This window comes from Vulpes vulpes, chromosome 14 (genome assembly GCF_048418805.1).
Source record: "Vulpes vulpes isolate BD-2025 chromosome 14, VulVul3, whole genome shotgun sequence".
Classification (NCBI taxonomy): Eukaryota; Metazoa; Chordata; class Mammalia; order Carnivora; family Canidae; genus Vulpes; species Vulpes vulpes.
In genome coordinates, this window is record NC_132793.1 from 132,824,630 (window position 1) to 132,842,537 (window position 17,908).

At 52.5% G+C, this 17,908-nt stretch overlaps 1 long non-coding RNA gene across 2 annotated transcripts; it reads right to left on the reverse strand.

Annotated features, from left to right (window-relative positions):
- Positions 1–13,036: 13,036 nt before the first annotated feature.
- On the reverse strand, positions 13,037–17,075 carry LOC140595317 (uncharacterized). 2 transcript variants are annotated; one of them, XR_011996812.1, is made up of 3 exons: positions 16,892–17,075; positions 15,588–15,776; positions 13,037–13,864 (listed from the first exon to the last, which is right to left on the reverse strand). It is a non-coding gene; the product is annotated as an uncharacterized lncRNA (long non-coding RNA). The 2 variants fall into 2 exon arrangements; XR_011996813.1 differs by lacking the exon at positions 16,892–17,075 and adding an exon at positions 16,532–16,700.
- Between the last annotated feature and the right edge of the window lie 833 nt (positions 17,076–17,908).

The window sequence follows — 17,908 nt, forward strand, 5'->3', positions numbered from 1 at the left end:
ATGACTATGAAAAGCAACTCAGTGATAGACATTTGGGCAGGAAAAATGCCTTTTTTATTGTGAGTCTAAAATTTTCTAGCCCCTAACCTTTCTGGTTTCATTGTTAAGTGATTTTTAAGAAAATGAGTTTTCTTAGAAACTCAGCTATTACAATAGAGCAGAATAAACCATACTTCGGAACTAATAGAATGTGCTCTGAATGAGGAATGATACAAAACCACATATGGTGTGTTCCAAAATATAACAAAAACTTAGATATGCAGATGCAAAGAGGGAATATACCAGAAGATTAACAGTTTGGGTTATTATCTGAGCTTTGGTTACTATGCATGCCGTAGTTTCAGATTTCCTTTTTTTTTTTCTATACTTCTGACTTTTCTGCAAACAGCATGAGTAACTTCTACAATGAGAAAAAAAGAACTCATGATAAAAATAAATACCTGAGTGGCAATTATAGACTATAAACCTCTACTCCAGATTCCATGAGGCTTATAAGATGCAGATGGATCAGGGGTCACACAACCAAACATTTCCCTGTAGCACAAATGATGGAAATGGGCCAACTTAGAATAAAGCAGGGAGTGGGGAAGGTTGTGGCAAATAGGACCATTTGCCTAAGAAACACGGTAGCTTGTTACTGTCATGTAAGAAGGTAAGTCCAGTGTTACCAAATGCTCTAATATTTATGTATATTTATGTGTTTATGTAAAGTTCTGCTCATGACAAAATCCATGTTCAGTTTGCCCTTGTCTCTGACCTCTAAGATAGGATTTCTGTTTTCTCTGAACTAGGTATTCAAACTTCTGACTTTTCCTGCCAAGCTACAGATTTTATTACTTTTTTTTTTTTTTTAAAGATTTATTGATCTATCTGAGAAAGAAAGCAAGCATGAGCGGAAGGGGCAGAGGGAGAGGGAGAGAACCTCAAGAGGACTCCCTGCTGAACTTGAGCCTGACATGGGGCTGCATCCCAGGAGCCCAAGATCAGGACCTGAGCCGAAAAGAAGTCAGACGCTCAACTGATCGAGCCACCCAGGAGTCCCTACAGACTTTAATTGCCCTGTTCTTCTTCAGTCTCCCGGCTCACTATTAACCTATTTCACCATTAGCAGTAGTTCCCAAAGTGTGTCCCATGGAACACGAATCCTGCGAAATGTTCTGTGAAAAGAAAAGGAAGGGTTCCACAGTGAAGTACATCTGAGAGGCACTGCTCTTCTAGTTCCCACCCAGAGATTCACAGTGTGCACTAGTATTTTAAAGTCTCTGAGATGTCCTACAGTTTACCAAGCAAGCAGCCTTTGCTTAGCCTCGACTTTTCCAAACTCACTTGGCCATGGAATCCTCTGAGGCCATAACTCCTATTAACATTTTGTTGCTATAGATGTAGTGATCCATGGAACACAGTTTGAGAAACACAAATCCAGGGCCAGGTGGGTGGCTCAGTCGGTTCAGCGTCTGCCTTCGGCTTGGGTCATGATCCCAGGGTCCTGGGATCAAGCCCTGCATCAGGCTCCCTGCTCAGCGGGAAGCCTGCTTCTCCCTCTCTCTCTGCACCTCCTCCTGCTTATGCTCTCTCTCTCTCTCTGTGTCAATTAAGTAAATAACATGTTAAAAAAAGAGAGAGAGAAACACAGATTCAGGTTGTTTAGAGTTCTTGATTGAAAATATAATCTAAATTAAATGAATGTCAAATTTCTTTTCCTTAGAGGTAGGAATGCTTGGAGTGTTGCAAAAGAATAAACAGAGGAAGATACCGAGCATATTATTATGGTCCGTGTTCTGCATGGTGACAAAAAGCGTGGTCCTCAAAGCCAGACTTCCTGGGTTCAAAGGCCAAGTCCTGCCACTTCTTAGTGATGTGACCTTGGGCAAGTTACTTCTCTGTGCTTCAGCTCCCTTGATGTAAAAGGGAGCTAGGTACAGTGCCCACCTCAAGGTGTACAGAATGGACTATGTGCAATGTAGAAATATTCATGGCATATTGCAGGTGTTCAAAAATTTTAGTTGCTTTTATGCCCACTTCCTAGATCACCACATTGGCTAGTGTATAGCTTATAATAATGGCTATTATTAATATATTATGATTATCGATGTAGTTTAACAGCAACATGTATTGGCAGCTTACTATGTGCCAGGCACTAAGGTAAATCAATTATCTCCTTACAAAAATTGTATGAAGTAGATATTATTGTTGATTCCATTCTATACATGGGGAACTGAGACTTGGAGAGTTGATGTGATCTTGCCTAGATGAAATGCTAGCAACGGCAAAGCCAGGATAATACCCCGCTGGTTGGACTTGAAAGCCCAACCTTGTAATTGCTGTGGTTGGTTGGCTTTTTCAAAGGCCCAGTCTTCAGATTTCATTTTATTTATTGGAGAGAGAGAGAGAGAGACTATGAGTGGAAGCAGGGAGGGGCAGAGGGAGTGGGAAAGAGAGAGAATCTTAAGCAGATTTCACACCCAGGGGGGACCCTGATATGGGGCTTGATCTCACAACCCTGAGATCATGACCTGAACGGAAATCAAGAGTTGGATGCTTAACCCATGAGCCACCCAGGTGCCCCCAGTCTTCACATTTTAGAACAGGAAGAGATGTCGATAGTGAGCCTAAGAAAATTTGCTGGTACCTCCATTTTATTGGAACCAAGGTCCAGAGGGATTGTGTGACCCACTGGAGGTCAAATAGATGGATGCGGAACTGGGCATAAAAGACAGGAAAGAAGAAAAGAAAGAAGGATGAGGGTGGGGGAACCAAAAGGGGAGGAGCGAGGAGGATAAGTCTGAGACTTCTATATTGGCCACGCAGGGTATCAGAATATGCCACCCCAAAATATGCCACCTTGGCCTAAGGATGGTTTTGAGCTGAAGGCAATGAAGAAAGAGCAGACACATTAAAGCTCTTTACCTTCCCTCTTTCCATATAAAATGCATAAATTTCCCTTTGCAAAGATGTACCCATCTTCCTCTCCTGTGCTAGGAAGAGGAGACTACTCTTACCCCTAAAGATGGTGCCAACTTGAATCTACATCAACAAGCCTTTCTGGAAGAACCCTTATCTTCCAGGGGTTTACCCCATCCACTCACCTTCCTACAACGTACCACCCTTAGAAGGCCCAACCCTATGCTTTTGTCTTATCGCTTCCCCACACTTTTTTCACTCTTTGTTAAAATGGTATATAAGCCCTCAGGCTTCACAGTCTTCCTTTTCTGCAAGACCCTCATGTACACGGAGAAATGAAAATATTAACAACAAGAAAAATCTGTATGCCTGTTCTCCTGTTCCTCTGTCTCTTGTCAGTTTAATTTGCAGGGCCCTGGGTACAAAACCTAAGAGGGGAGAGGAAAAAGTTTTTCCTCCCTTAGAGTCACAACCAGGAAAAGCCTGTTAGTCATCCAAAAGGGTGATCAACAATCAGTTGGGTCTTCGAGCCTGGAGCTCCGGTGGCAGGTTGGGTGTGGAGATGCAGCTCCTATTCTGGGCAGCTGTGCTACCAGAGGCATCTCCCCTGCCAGGAGCCATAGGGACACTGTCCTTTCCTTACCCCTAAAGTCCCTACAGACTATGGAATCCTATGGAATCTCCAAGCCCTATAGCCCTTCCTCTATAAAGCTCCTAGAGCATAGTCCCTGCCTACACCAGCCTTCAGCCTCATCTCCCTGACTCCAGGTCTATCCCTTTCACCCCAACCTCCATACGACAGTCAAGATAAATTTGGTCATATGCTTCGTCTGCCTATAGACCCTTCCATGACTTTCCTTTGCTTGTCTCATACCCTCTAGCTCTACCCACAACCCACAGTTCCCTGAGGGCACCATGTCTTCTCCCCTCTCCTGGCTTTGGCATATGCTCTTTCCTCCACCTGGAGTATTCTCTGTTCCTTTCACCTTCTTCATCTCACTAATTCACGTCTGTGTTTCAGGTCTTCCTCTAGAGACCCCATCCCGCCCCCTCTACTGGGTCAGTACCCCTGTACTTACCCTCATCAAAGCATTCATTGTGTTGCCCTCCCTCTTCTGTCTCTGCCAACAGAATGGGGAAACCAGAATGCAGGGGTGCATCTGTGCATGCCCAGTGCCTGGCACACAGTAGGTGGACAAGGAATATTTTTCAAAATAAATTATGACATGAGCAGGCAACTTACGCTCACTAACGTATACCCTTGCAGTTTAGACCTTCATCACCCTGACTTTATTGGGCCATTATTTTTATTAAAGAACATCACATCAGGACCCACAGTGTGGGTGCCAGCTGCATATGTAAGTCGATCACCCATGGCCAACTTTCCTAGAATGTGCTATCTATGACATTTCTACCAAACTTTTTATATAGTTGTTTGGCTCATGTTCCTCAGTTCCAGGGGAAAAAAATCTTTCCTTGTTCAAATTCTGGGCTCCCAGCTTCTAGATGGGCTGTGTCATGGGTGAACACTGCCTGGTGCCAGGGAGAGGAGAAACCGGTTTGCTCATTCACGTGAAACATATTCATGGAAAACCAACTCGGCGGCCAAGAAGACAAGAAGGGTGTTGTGTCTGTCCATCTGGGGAAGTTTTAATAAAGGAACCTGAAAACCAATCCTCTGAGCAGCCATCATCTGACAAAACTGAACACCCCAAGCCAGCCCCAGACATCCTCACCTCAGATACTCTCATTTCGGAAGGCCTGGTTGCTAGGAATGAGATTCGGGGTTACCAGCTAAGATATAGGACACCCAGTTAAATTTGAATTTCAGATAAATAATACAGGAATTGGTAGTATAAATATGCCCCACATATTACGTGGGATGTACTTAGGCTAAAACATTGACTCATTGTTTTTTCTGGAACTCAGCATTCACTGGGTGCCCTGTATTTTTATTTCCTAAATCTGGCAACCTGGAATAAGGTTGTGGGTTGGGATCCTGGAAGAGCATGTTTGTCCCCGCAGGAAGCCCCCCCTGCTAGGCTCAGGGGCAGTGGATGGATTCCTATGGAATCCATCCAAAATCTACAAGAAGGATCTTGCAGTCAGAGGCTGTGTCCGCACAGAGTACAGGACTGTGTCAGGAGGTATGGGAGACAGAAGGAGGTTTCCAGGGGCACCTGGCTGGCTCAGTCAGTTAAGCATCTGAATCTTGGTTTTGGTTCAGGTCGTGATCTCAGGGTTGTGAGATCGAGCCCCATGTTGGGCTTGGCACTCAGCTCAGAGTCTGCTTGTAATTCCCTCTCCCTCTGCCCCTCCCACTTATGCTCTCTCTCTCTCTCTCAAATAAATAAACAAATCTTTAAAAAGAAAAAGAAAAAAAAGAAAGTCCAGCCTCAGCTGCACATTAGAATCACTGGGGTGACTCTAAATACATCGCAAAGCACAGGCCACAACCAGATCAGTTAAATCAGAATCGCCGGGGCTGGGACACAGGCTTGGGTATTTTTTAAAACTCCCGTAGAAGATTCCATCATATAACCAAGGTTGAGAACCAGTGACCTGTGACTCTTTTCTTCCCTTCACACAAGTCACACGTGAATCATTTTCTCCCTTCACGGAGTGCGCTAACCTGTCATTCAACTAGCAAGCAGTCACAGGAGGCTTGAGACCCCGGGTGATGGGGTGCGGTAGCCGATGCCACAAGAATTGCAGCTCCAAGTCCCATCTGGGTCGCATGTGAGCTGGAGGACCATGAGCAAGAAGAGGTGGCATTAGGGCTCTAAGCCTCAGCCTTCCGTTTGCAAAACAGAACCCCTCCCCCCCAGTGGGGTAAATAGTGCCAGCCCACCAGCTTTGCAGGGCAGCATGAGGATAAGAGTTAGGATAAGAGTCTGTGTGAAGGCCTGGTGAGCTCCAGACGCTGCGGGAAAGTCAGTTATCATGCTGACCACCTCCTGGGCTCAGGAGCACCTCTCAGGTTTAGCACTGAGCGGATCCAAATCCCAATCAGAAACTACATTTGAACAAGGCCCTCCCCCAGTGTCTAGGCACACTCAAGTCTGAGAAGCACTTAGGATATGAATGTGGATTTGGTGGGTCTAGAGGGGGCAGGGGCCTGAGAATCTGCATTTCCAGCAAGTTTCCAGGGGACACCAGGGCTGGGGGTGGGGTGGGGATCACACCTCCAGGGCCAAGCGTTTAGAACAGTGATTCCCAGCTTCGGCTTTCCTCTAGGGTCACGCTGGAGGCCACATCCGACCCCACTCTGGGCCACTTGATTCAGAGTCTCTATCCTACTGCCGTGTAGCTTTCCGATGCCTCTACAGTGTGTTCCTTTCCAGGGCCATGTCCTGAAATAGGTCATATCAGGCCCAAAGACACATGGGGCAAGACCCCATGCCAGGACTCCCTTGCAATTCATCTCACACACACAGCTTTAAGACCCATCATCTCGGGGGCACCTGGGCGGCTCAGTGGTTGAGCGTCTCCCTTCGGCTCAGGGCATGATCCTGGGGTCCTGGGATCGAGTCCTGCATTGGGCTCCCTGCAGGGATCCTGCTTCTCCCTCTGCCTGTGTCTCTTGTGAATAAAGAAATAAAATCTTAAAAAAAAAAAAAAAAAAGACCCATGATCTCGAAACACCCTACGTCATTGGCTGAGACATTTCCAACATCTTCCAAGCAGCAGTGAACTGAGAAATGCCTAAAAATTTGCCTGCAGGGACACCTGGGTGGCTCACTGGTTAAGTGTCTGCCTTTGGGCCAGGGTGTGACCCCGGGGTCCTGGGATCAAGTCCCACATCGGGCTCCCTGCAGGGAGCTGCTTCTCCCTCTGCCTGTCTCTGCCTCTCTCTCTCTGTGTGTCTCTCATGAAAAAATAAATAAATAAAATACTAAAAAAAAATTGCCTCCAATTCTCACCCAGAAAGACAGCTAGACAAGGCCTGTGATTTGTGGCGGTGTAGGAACTGGGTTCTTCATGCAGGGAGCACCCACTCAAGTTTGTAGCTGTCGCGAGTATTACTACAAGTACTTCCACAGGCTTCTTCTCCATCCCTAAATCCACCCCCCTCCCCCCGCCAGGTGCCCCAAGGTCCAATTACTGATGGACTCGCTGGGCGTCCTCAGCCAGCCAGGCTCCTCCACCGGGAAGCGGGCTTTGCACTTCTCATCTCCTCATCCTGAGTCTCCTCCACCACCGCCCCTTCCCAGGGCTGCTGAGGGCCAAGGCCAGGTCCTCCGCCAGCGCCACTGCTGAGTGTCACAGCCCGTGAAAGGCCCCTGTGATCTGCCCGTGAAAGGCCACCAGGGTGGAGACTTTCTGCATCTGTGAAATGGGCTTTAACGAGGCCGCTCGTTCACGGATGTCGTGGGAGGAAGAGGCTTGCGGTGCAGCAAGGTGCTGAGGGGTCTGGCTCAAGGGCAGGGCCACTGTGTGAGGGGGGAATACCCCACGAGGCTGGGGGCTCCCGCCTACCCTCCCCCAACACAACCGGATTCCCACGCAATACAGGACTTGGGGGGGGAGCAGAGGATGGGGCCCGTGTGTGTGTGTAGTGTGTGGGAGTGTGTGTTTGCGTGTAGGTGTAGTCATTGCCGGGCTGGGTAGATAAGGTCCCCGCCTTGAGGTCAGGAACAAATCACGTGTTTCTATCCCAAATTCCAAGAGCACTTTAAGCTCCAATTAGTTATCACTCGGTGATGTTGCTATTCTAGTTTTCAACCAGCGACCTGTGGGGCTCCTCTGGGAAGTGGGGTGGGGGAGGCTAGGCTGTGGCCCACAGCACCCCCTTTCCACCCAAGTTGCTCCATGGGTATCTATTTTTGTGAGGCATTTCCTTACAAGGTGTCACTTGGAGCGAAGGGTCGGTGGCTCACAAATGCTTCAAAAACACAGTTGAGGGGCCGGGGGAGAACGTAAATGAAGAGGCCTCTCCCCAGTGGCACCACAGCACACCAACCATGAAGCAACCCCAACTTTAGGGACAGATGGCCTGGGTCCAAGCTGTGGGATCTTGGGCAAGTTGTTTCACGTCTCTGTGCTCTTTCCTGGGGGAGTGAACGAGGGTAACAGTAGCCGCCTCGTGGGGCTGCTGCGAGGTTACACGAGTTTGTACTTGTGCAGTGCCAGGGGCTGTGCCTGGCACTGGGTGAGGGATCTGAAATGTCTGTGGTCCCTGGGAGCCGTGATGGCCACTTCCTGGCCTTGCCACGTGCCGTGCTGGACACCTCCACATACATGTCTTGAGAGCATCTGCTCAGTGACCCTCAGAACTAAAAATGCATGTTGGCCCATTTTACAGATAAGGGCACTAAGGCTTGGGGAGGTCAGTGGAAGACTCAGCTAGAGCCCCCATCTTGAACCCCCCAAGTCCAGGGCTTCCTGCGGCAGCGCCCAGGCCTAGAAGTGGGGGGCGGCCCCTTTCCGACACTCTGGCATCCTCTACCTGGCTCTGTGCATCCAGGCGAGTGGCCAGCTCCAAGGGTGAACTTGTCTGTCCCCCCCAAACAGTAGGTGCAAGAGGCCCCAATCACAGCCAGCGGTGGGGCTGATGGCCGGCAGGCTCTCGGGGCCCTGGTAGCCAGGAGCAGGTCTGAGGTTTTCCTGAGCTCTCTGTCCATCCATCCAAGTCAGTGTTCCTTCCACTGTGTCCTACGCATCTCCGCTTCAGAGCCTCGGGGGGCTCTCATTAAAACGCGGGTATCAGGGCCCCTGGGTGGCTCAGCCGGCTGGGCGTCTGCCTTCAGCTCAGGTCATGATCCCTGGGTCCTGGGACCGAGCCCCGTGTCTGGCTGTCCACTCAGCAGGGAGTCTGTTTCTCCCTCTCCCTCTCTCTCAACTTAAAAATAAATAAATCTTTTAAAAAATTTTTTTCATGGGAATGTCTTGGTCCCCAGAATATTAAATCTCAACCTCAAGAGAAGAGGCCCAGGAATCTGAATTTAACACGCAGCCCAGTGGATTCCAAGATAGAGCCCTTATGTTCGAGCCCTGTGCGGGGTGGGGACAGGATGGGTTAGCTCATCTGAATGTGTCCCTGTACCTCCTGCCCCAGACCCGGGGCTGAGCCCCCCTCTCCTAGAACCCTGGCCCCAGAGCAGTGAGCTTTCCCAGGCAGGGCTCAAGCCCACCTCACTTTGCAAAACTCGGCCTGCTGTGGACGGGCACTCAGGCCCCGTGAGGCTCCCGAGACCTGCGTTATTCGGCTGCATCGGCCTGTCCTGGGTTTGGGTCCTGCCTCCACATCTTCTTCTCCTGCAGGTGATCCTTCCTCTCTTCTCCCTCTTGTCGGGTGCAAGGCCTTCTTCCCCATCCAACCATGACTACCCTTTTCCCGTCTGTAGAACATAGGCATCGATTTTACGTTATTCTAAGATCCCCTCCTGAGAAATATTGAAGCAGCTGGGTCGCCAACACCTGCTGGCCCCTCTTCTACACGTGGCACCCCTACCTCACGCCGCACACATATATTTTCATGAAGTGATTCTGGATGGGGACCCCTAGGTGGGTGCTGGGGACAGACATGCACTCAAGGGGGGGTTTCGGGCAGCCACATCTTGGTTCTCCTCCTCACCAGGGGGGTATCGTGACCCTGACAGAACAAGGAATGTGAAGTGAGTCTGGTGAAAAGGTAACTTCACAGACAGTGTAGAGAGTGTCAGTTAGGAGGGGTTCTGTAGGGAGGTGTGTTGTAAAAGGTGAAAATGCAAAGGGGGGTCTTCATTCAGCAACCTGTCGTGGGTATAAGAGGAAAGCAGGATGTGCTTTCATCCAACACGATACAGGTGGAGCCGGGGGCGTCCTGAGGAAGGAGTAGGTGTAGTGGGACGGCAGGAGCAAGGGCCCCGCTTTGCTGTTGGATCCCTCTGCGGCTTGCTTGATGCAGGCCCGTGGCAAGCTGCGTGGCCTCAGGCAAATTCCTGAGCCTCGCACCCCCATTTATACACGGTGACAGTCACAGAAACACCTCCCGGGCTTGCGGAGAAGACCACACAACATCAGGGGGGTGGTAGCACGCTCAGCCCAGGTGAGTGGCCCGTCCCACGTGTCCAGTGATACATCCCGGAGACCGGGATTCCCAGGCTCCCTGGACGCTCCAAACTGACAGCCCGGGAAGGGACAGGATGTCTCCACTGAGTCATTGACCAAAAGACAATTGCAGATTCTGGTCTCCGGGCATGAAGGAAAGGAAGCCAGGTGACCACGAACGACAGTCATGTGATGCATGAAGCGCCTTGTCATAATAATACGGAGTCAATAAACGCCCCCAGCCTGGGCCCCGCCACGGCCCGACCCGCAGGCACCGGCTTTGGTTCTGCTCAAGCTTCCAGCTTGTTCTCCCGGAGGCCGCTCAGGCTTCCAGGCTTTCTCTCTACCCGCTAATCTTCTGGAGGAAAGTTCAATTGTTTCACAAACAAGAGAATCAACCACACCAGCAGCAGGGACAGTGCCCGGGGCCTCGGGGCGGTGCGCAGCCCTGTTCGGTCCCGCAGCCCTGGGGGGGGGGGGGGGGCTGTGGCTGCTCGGCTCCATCTGCCCCCATGGGTGTTGGAGGGTGGCTCGCCCGGGGCCACGGCAGGTGCGGGCGGCTGGGACTCCTGCTGGGGCCTCTGCGGGCCGCTGAGCCGCCGGCCAAACGGTCAAAGGGAGAAAGTTGCCAGGGCAGGGGAGAAGGAGAAAAGAGAGAGTCTAGAAAACTCCAAGGGCGGGATGACAAAGGACTACCCCCTGGATCATCCCTGGCGTGGCTGAAATGAAGAGGAGCCATGAGGAGGAGGGACGGAGACGGGGAGCTGGGCAGCGGGGTGGGGTGGGGGTGGGACCTCTGGCGGGCAGCCTCCTTTCTCACATGACCCCTGTGATCTCCAAATCTCTCAAGAGGTCAAACACTTTGCAATCAGATTAAAAATCAAACCAAACCTTGCTGGGGCCGGGAGAAGGTGGAGGTGGCAAGGCCGGCGGGGATTAAAGGGAAACTCCCAGAGCAAAGTTTGACAATGACGGCCTGTTTGTTCAAAGGCCACCAGGTCCGCGTGTGGCCAGCGGAGTGTGTGCATGTGTGCGTGTGTGTGTGTGCAAGTGCACAAGGGCAGGGATGTGATAAACCCTCCCAGGCCGCTGCCCCCGGGGTTCCACATGCTGCCTCCCGAGTGGGGCAGGTGTAAGGGACAGAAGATGCTGGCAATGCGCCAGAACCACAAGGGGGGACAGATGACTCGAGTGACGGGAAAGGAAGGACTTGACAGTGGCGAGGACTGAAAGAAGCGGGGCCGAACTTTCTGCAGGGGATGCGACAGTCAGCCACGGGACGGGACCCAAGGCTCTCCTTATGGCCTGCAGCCCGCAGCACCCCCTGCATCCCCTCCCTCATGGCGCAGGAGCCCAGACACCTCTGCTCAGGCCATGTTGAGGGAGACGGTCACAGGATCACGCAGGAAGGGGGAGAAAGCACTGCATGGTGAGGTCTGGAAACCAGAGTTTAGAAGCTGGGGAGAGGGAAAGGGAGGGAGGAAGGAAGGAAGGATGGAAGGCAGGCAGACAAAAAAAACACAAAACAACAACAACAAAAAAAACCAACAACTACCTTAAAATTCCAGGCATTTGGTCATCCACAAAAGACTGCTAAAGCCCAACCCAACATACTGATGGTGTCGGTTCATAAGGAGAGGGAACGTCTCCTGATGGTGCAAACCAACGGGAATCCTACGTTGGGGCCAACTTAGGGGACTCACACATCCACACCCCAAGCCCTGGGTGATCAGAACCCCCAACAGAAATACGATAAGGAAGACAAAGGCTCACAGGAGTTATCAATGGGCCCCGGAGTCCTTTAGGCCCCGGCACAGGGGTCTTTCCACAAAACAAGCTCCAGAGCCACTTCATAGACCAGCGCGTACTTGCCCAGCGAGCGCTGATGCTGCCATCAGGCGGCTCCAGGTACCAGCTCCAGCGCTGCCCTACCGCCACCCTCCTTGGCCTTGTGCAGGGGCCTTAATATCCTGGAGGCCCATCACGCTGGGCTCTAAAATAGGGTCCCCAGACCTGTAAGACATAACAGACGTTTTAATCATCGAGTGCCTATCACACGCCAAGCCCTACTCCAGGCAATAGGACTGCAAACAGGACAACAGTCTGCCTTTGTAGGGCTTACAGCCGAGAGGGGCCACGCGAGCGACAAACATGTAAACACAGGGTACACCTGGGTGGGGGCAGGAAGCAGGCGGGGCACGACGGCTCTTTGATTTAAGGGGCATCAGGAGAGGTTCATGATGAGGAGACACGAGGCAGGGAGTCATGCACAGATCTGGGGGAGGAGGGTGCCGACGAAGGAACAGCCGGACAGAGATCCTGGGGCAGGAGCCTGCTCGTTGCCGTCCCGCAGCAAGGAGAGCGCCGCAGCTGGAGCACGGTGAGCCGGGCGGGGTGACGAAGGAGATAAAGTCAGACCGGGGCTCGAGCGGGAGGAGGCGGGAGAGAAGAGTTAGATGTTACCCCGGGGGGACTAGGAAGGCAGCCAAAGGGTACATTTGGCTTCAGTGTAGAAAGGATCCCCTTGCCCAGTGCAAGGAAAAGAAGCTGGAAGGGACAAGAGCCGAGAGAGACGCCAGTCGGAGGCCACGGAGATACTGCTGGGAAGAGACGATGGGTGTTTCAGGTACTTGGGCTGCGCACGGGGCTGGAGACCCCGGGTTGCCACTGACTGAAAGGAGGGAAACTGCCCCAGGAGCAGGTCTGCAGAGAAGCAGGCAGCTTAGGGCACACTGAAGTTTGAGAAGGCCATTGGGCAAGCAAGTGGAGGCGCGGAGTCGACGTCTGGGTATACCTGCCGGTGGGTTGGGTGATGCTCAGCCAGGGTCTAAGTGCAGACAGAGAAGAGTTCAAGGACCCCAGAGAAGGCAAAGAGGACTAGGGGTGGTGGGGGAGGCATAGGAAAGCCAGGGTCGCCACGGAGTCTACGCCAGGGCTTGGCGAGCTTTTTCCATAAAGGGCCACATAAGAAGTATTTTCAGCTTTATCTGGTCTCTGTTGCTACCACTCGACTCTGCCACCGTGGTGGCCAGAGGTGATACGGAAACGAATGGCCACGGTTGAGCTCCAATAAATCTTTATTTACAAAAATAGGTGGCAAAGGGGCACCTGGGTGGCTCTGTCGGTTGATCGTCTGACTGTTCAGTTCAGTTCAGGTCGTGGTCTCGGGGTCTGGGCCTACCCCGGAGCCTGCCTGGCCCTCTCCCTCTGCTCCTCCCCTTCATCCCTAAAATAAATAATAAAATCTCTTTTTAAAATGTTTTATTTATTTGAAAGAGAGAGGAGGATGGGCAAGCTGGATCCGGCGTGCGGGTTCTGGTTTGCCAAACTCTGGTCAAGCCAGAAGGTGCCCTAAGGAGACCTGCAGCGGGGAGGCAGAGCTGAAGACACGGCGTTCTGGAAGCCAAGAGGTCCCTCCTGTTGCAAGAAAGAGCGACCTGATGGTATCAAATGCTGCTGACAAGGGGACTCCCACGAAGGAAGAGAATCAGCCCCTGGCTGTGAGGACGGCCGGGTCACGGCGGCCTCAGCCAGAGCAGTTCTCCTGGGGCTGTGGGGGCAAAAGCCCGAGTGACACGGGCTCAAAAGAGGAGGGTAGGAGGGCCCGGGCCCAAGCAACTCTTTTGGAAAGGTTTAGCTCCCTGCAGAAAGGGGTGCTCAATAAAGGGTCATCCCTTTTCCAAAGATGGACCCGTGATAGAGCACGGGTCTCAAGGCCCGTGTCGTGGCCTTGCAGTGATGGCACCAGGGTGCTTTCACGCTCCTTCAAGAAACTTGGTTGTTTGGATTCACAAGAAACGCCGGGCCTTGGCGTCCCAAGTTGAGTTTGCAGCCACTAGGAGTTTGATGGTGCGATCCGCAGGCGTCATTCAGAGGGGCCGTCGTGTCCCAGATCCCGAGCACAGCGCCTGTCGTTTATGTCCGTCCTGCCCTGTAAGGAAAAAGATTTGAGACAGGTGTCTGCACGGCGGTTAGAGCAAGTCCGCACCGGGCCAGAATATTCCATTCTGGACTCAGAGAGCAGCCTGCACAGACTGTATGACCAAGTGAGTTTTGCATGCACTGGGGTGAGTTATTGGCACAGGGGGTGGTGACGGGGGAGGCATCCAGTGAAAAAGTCTAAATTTATGCCACACCTTGTTTCCCTGGGAGCCCAAACTATTTCATATAAATTACCTCATTGATCTCCAAAGCCCTTGTGTGAGATTTAGAATTATTATTTCTTTTTTGTCTTGACACCCGGTCTGTAGGAAGGCAATAAATACTACTTTCTGATATTTATGGTGTAGGATTGAGGACTAGGTATGGAAAATTTGTATTGTAGCGTTAGCCTCAGAGAGGAGCTCTGGGTGGGGAGAAGGGTCATAGTTGGGTGTAACGGATCATACGGGGTATGTTCCCTGGGCCCATCCACCTCCAGCTCAGGCTGGCATGGGGACCACATTTTGTACCTTATGGTCCCACTTCCTTCCGCGTTCCCCCTCAACAAACTACAACTCACTGGGCCCGGAATGGATCCTAACCCCGGGGACAGTCAGTCTTCCGGCCGACCCAAAGCCCATGTCTATGCCTGGCATGACATGATGCCCGCCCCTCCTGGGAGAGCATAGGCCCGGTCAGACACAAGGAGACAGAGGGGACGGGCCCCATCGCATCGACGACGCAGCTCTAAAGCGAAGATCCACGGATCTCTGCATGTAAGAGGTCCCTGGCACCGTCTTGGATACAGACGCCTGATGCATCTATTCTTATGGAGCCTGGGCCCCACTGCAGCCCCAGTTCCCAACTTTCCAGGAAATTCTGTCTCCATCATGACTGCACGTGTAGACCTGAGACCAGTTCCTGCTTTGTTTGGGGTTTTTTTGGGGGTGGTGGTTGGGGGCGGAGGGGGGGGAGTAGGAGGTCTCTGCAGCCAAATGTGCTCAACTCAACCCTTGATAAGGCTGATCCGCAATGACCAAGGCGTGGGAACCCCAAATATGAGACTATTTAAATGGCCTATTGCTCTCGAACTTCTGTCTGTTTAAAAAACAAACATCAAAAAAAAAAAAAAATCAAGTAAAGGGGGTGGAAGCAGGGTACCCAGGGGGCCTCTCCTTTTGTCTGTCTCCCCCCACCCCCCGTAAAGTTCTACATGATTCTAGGTCACCTCTGTCGCTTCCAGCCCAGAGAATCCACCTGCCCCAGCTTCTCATTTGGGTCAACAAACATTCACTGAGCAAGCACCTGCTGCGAGCCCACCACTCCAGGCCCTAGGGCTACGGGCTAAATAAGACGGACTCAGCCTCTGTCCTCCAGGGCTACCACCCAGATGGAGAAATAGACGATGGAATAAACTAAAGCACGCTCTGGGGTTGTGTGGCGTAACAGAGGATGATTGCGGGTAGAGGGAACCACAGAGCAGGGGAAGCAACATCCCTTCTGGAGGAAATCACGGAGGGCTTCCTGGAGAAAGTGGCGACTAAGCCAAGGCTTGAGGGAAGGGTTGAGGTCACCCAAGCCAGAGGCAGAAGGCAGAGGAAGCCACACTCGCAAAGGCCAGGCCAAACCCCAGTCCCTGGAACAAGCAGATTAAGGTAAAACATAATCGAGGGTCGCCCCCAGGGATGCCCCGTGGGAGACCAGATCAGACACACCCCTAAGTTCCTTCTCACCCATAGAGTCCTGGTTCTCGCGGAAGCCTGGGGTTCAGTCTTGGTCCACCTCAGAGCTGCCTTAATTTCCTTCCTGGGCCCGGAGAATCTTTCGGCCAGAAAAGCAGAGCGAACATCGACGCGCCCCACTCGGAGGGTCCCCGTCCACCAGCCCCACAGCAGAGAACGGGGGCTGTGGCCACGTATCTGCTACGGGCACAGGAGAGAACACACCAGGGCCTGGCTCCCTCAAGGGGCCGGGGACACGGAGTCGCCCAGAAGAGGGTAACGGCACATTTCCCTAAGGGTCTCCCTCCCACCACCACCCTGAGCTGTGTCTGGGGACTGATTGCAACATCTCGCCAGCCCAGGATGGGGAGACACAAGACCTGGATCTGGGGGGTGCAGGCACATCGTGGGGAAGAGGCTGCAGCTTCCTACTCTGCTCTGCTGTAGAGACAGCCGGCACCGTGCACTCGTGTCTACACGCGCACACACACACACACGTGCACGCATGCATCCCCCTCCTTCCCGGTGAGGTACTAGGGCTGAAGGGGCCATGTCTGTATCGTAAGAGTCTGGAGTTCCTACTGTAGGTTCGCGTGGGGAAAACAGCCCAGGAGCCACCCTCGGCTCTAAGCCGCAGCATTCAGCTCCCGCCCCCCAAAGGAACGTTCCCATGTGCCAGGTGGGTGCTATTTTTATGATCCCCTTATACAGGCGAGGAAACTGAGGCCCAGAGAGGTAAAGTAACCGGCCCTCCATCACCCAGCTTGCTACTAGGGGGCAAGGGTCAGAGGTCGGGAACTACACTATTTCATTTCCTCTGCGCAGCCCTCGGGCAGCACCGCCGGGGGCCCGTGAGCACCCCTTGCGCGTGGGTTTGATGCTCACCCACGTGTTAGATAGCGCCTCACTCCCGCTGCCCCCATCCCTCCCCATGCCCCCACCCCTCCACCGCCCACCCTTTGCCTTGTGCAGCGAAGGTTCTGGACAGGTGGAGCAGCTGAGATTGCAGACACCCGTTGAACGAGATCACGCGGGAAGGAGGCCTCGCTTTGCCTTCACTGCCCTTCGTTCTCCACCCCTTTCCGTTGGTTCCTCTCTCAAGCATCCTGTCCCCCAAGACACGCTTACCTCCGCGCAAGCTCCCCCTCTGCTTTCTGCCCAGCTCCACCACCTACGGGTCCCGCCTCCCCCCTCTCCGCGCTTCCCAGGCTCAGCTGGACTCTGGGGTGAAACCCCGGCTCTGCCTCTCACTAGCTCTGTGACTTTGTGCAACACCTATTAGCCTCTCCGAGTCTCCGCCGAGCTAATAGCCGTACCTTCTAGCAGCGGTGGATCAAAAAGAACGAGGTAGAAAGTCACTCGCCAGTGCCCAGCCCATAGTAGGTGCTCAAAGGGTATTCGTTCTCTTCCTCTTTCCCCTCCAAGCATAAACCTTTGGACTTTCCCCCTCTCACTCCCTTTATTCCAACATCATTCCTTTTCTCAAAATACCTGGAAGGCACATGATTTTTTGATTCTGGCTTCGAACCAATTCTAAGGCACCACACATCGTTGCGAAACCATAAAACAATTAGCAATACTCTGCTATCAAATAATTAATTATCAGGGAGTATAAATGTGTGCCTGAGGCTCCAATTTACGGACTAATAGGAGGGTTGAGCAGCTTGCAGTTCTTTGAAGACTTGAACCCAATGGTTTCCTGGAAACTTGAGTGGCAGGGACACACAGCCGGAGGCCACGTCTACCTGGAGGCCGTGCCACCGGGAAGTGGCCGGAGGGACTTGGACCCGAACAGGCTGCCACCGAAGTCTAGTGATTGACATCTGGGGCCACAAGGTTCTCACCAGCAGTAGGAGCTGTGGGGCAAGGATGGTAAAGAGGCGAGTGGAACTCTGGAGGGAGGAGGAGCCCAGCACAAATTTGGGGGGGATATGGGGTTCTTGAGGGAGGAAACTCATGAGTTCTGTTTTTCCACCGTGGGCCCACGCTGCGTGACCACACTCGAAGTCAGTGAGTCTGAGTTCTCGGAAGTGTCTTACCCGTTAGAAGGTAGGCAGGGAGGCTCTCCGGTTCTTCCTTCCCCTCTCTGCCAGCCCAGATTGTTGAGATCAGCAGTAGAACGATCCCAAGGGCCCCTCCCCTCCATCTCTAACCCCTCCAGAGTACTTCAGCGAATGCTTGGACTCAGATGACCCGCCGGGAACGACTCTTTACCTCGGATTTCCAGAACACTAGACGTTGTATCGGACCTAGAGAGAAATTGACATGTTCCGGAAGTTAAAAATCGAGATGTTTCAGTTCCGTTCAACTTCTCTTGAGGGTTACTCCATGAA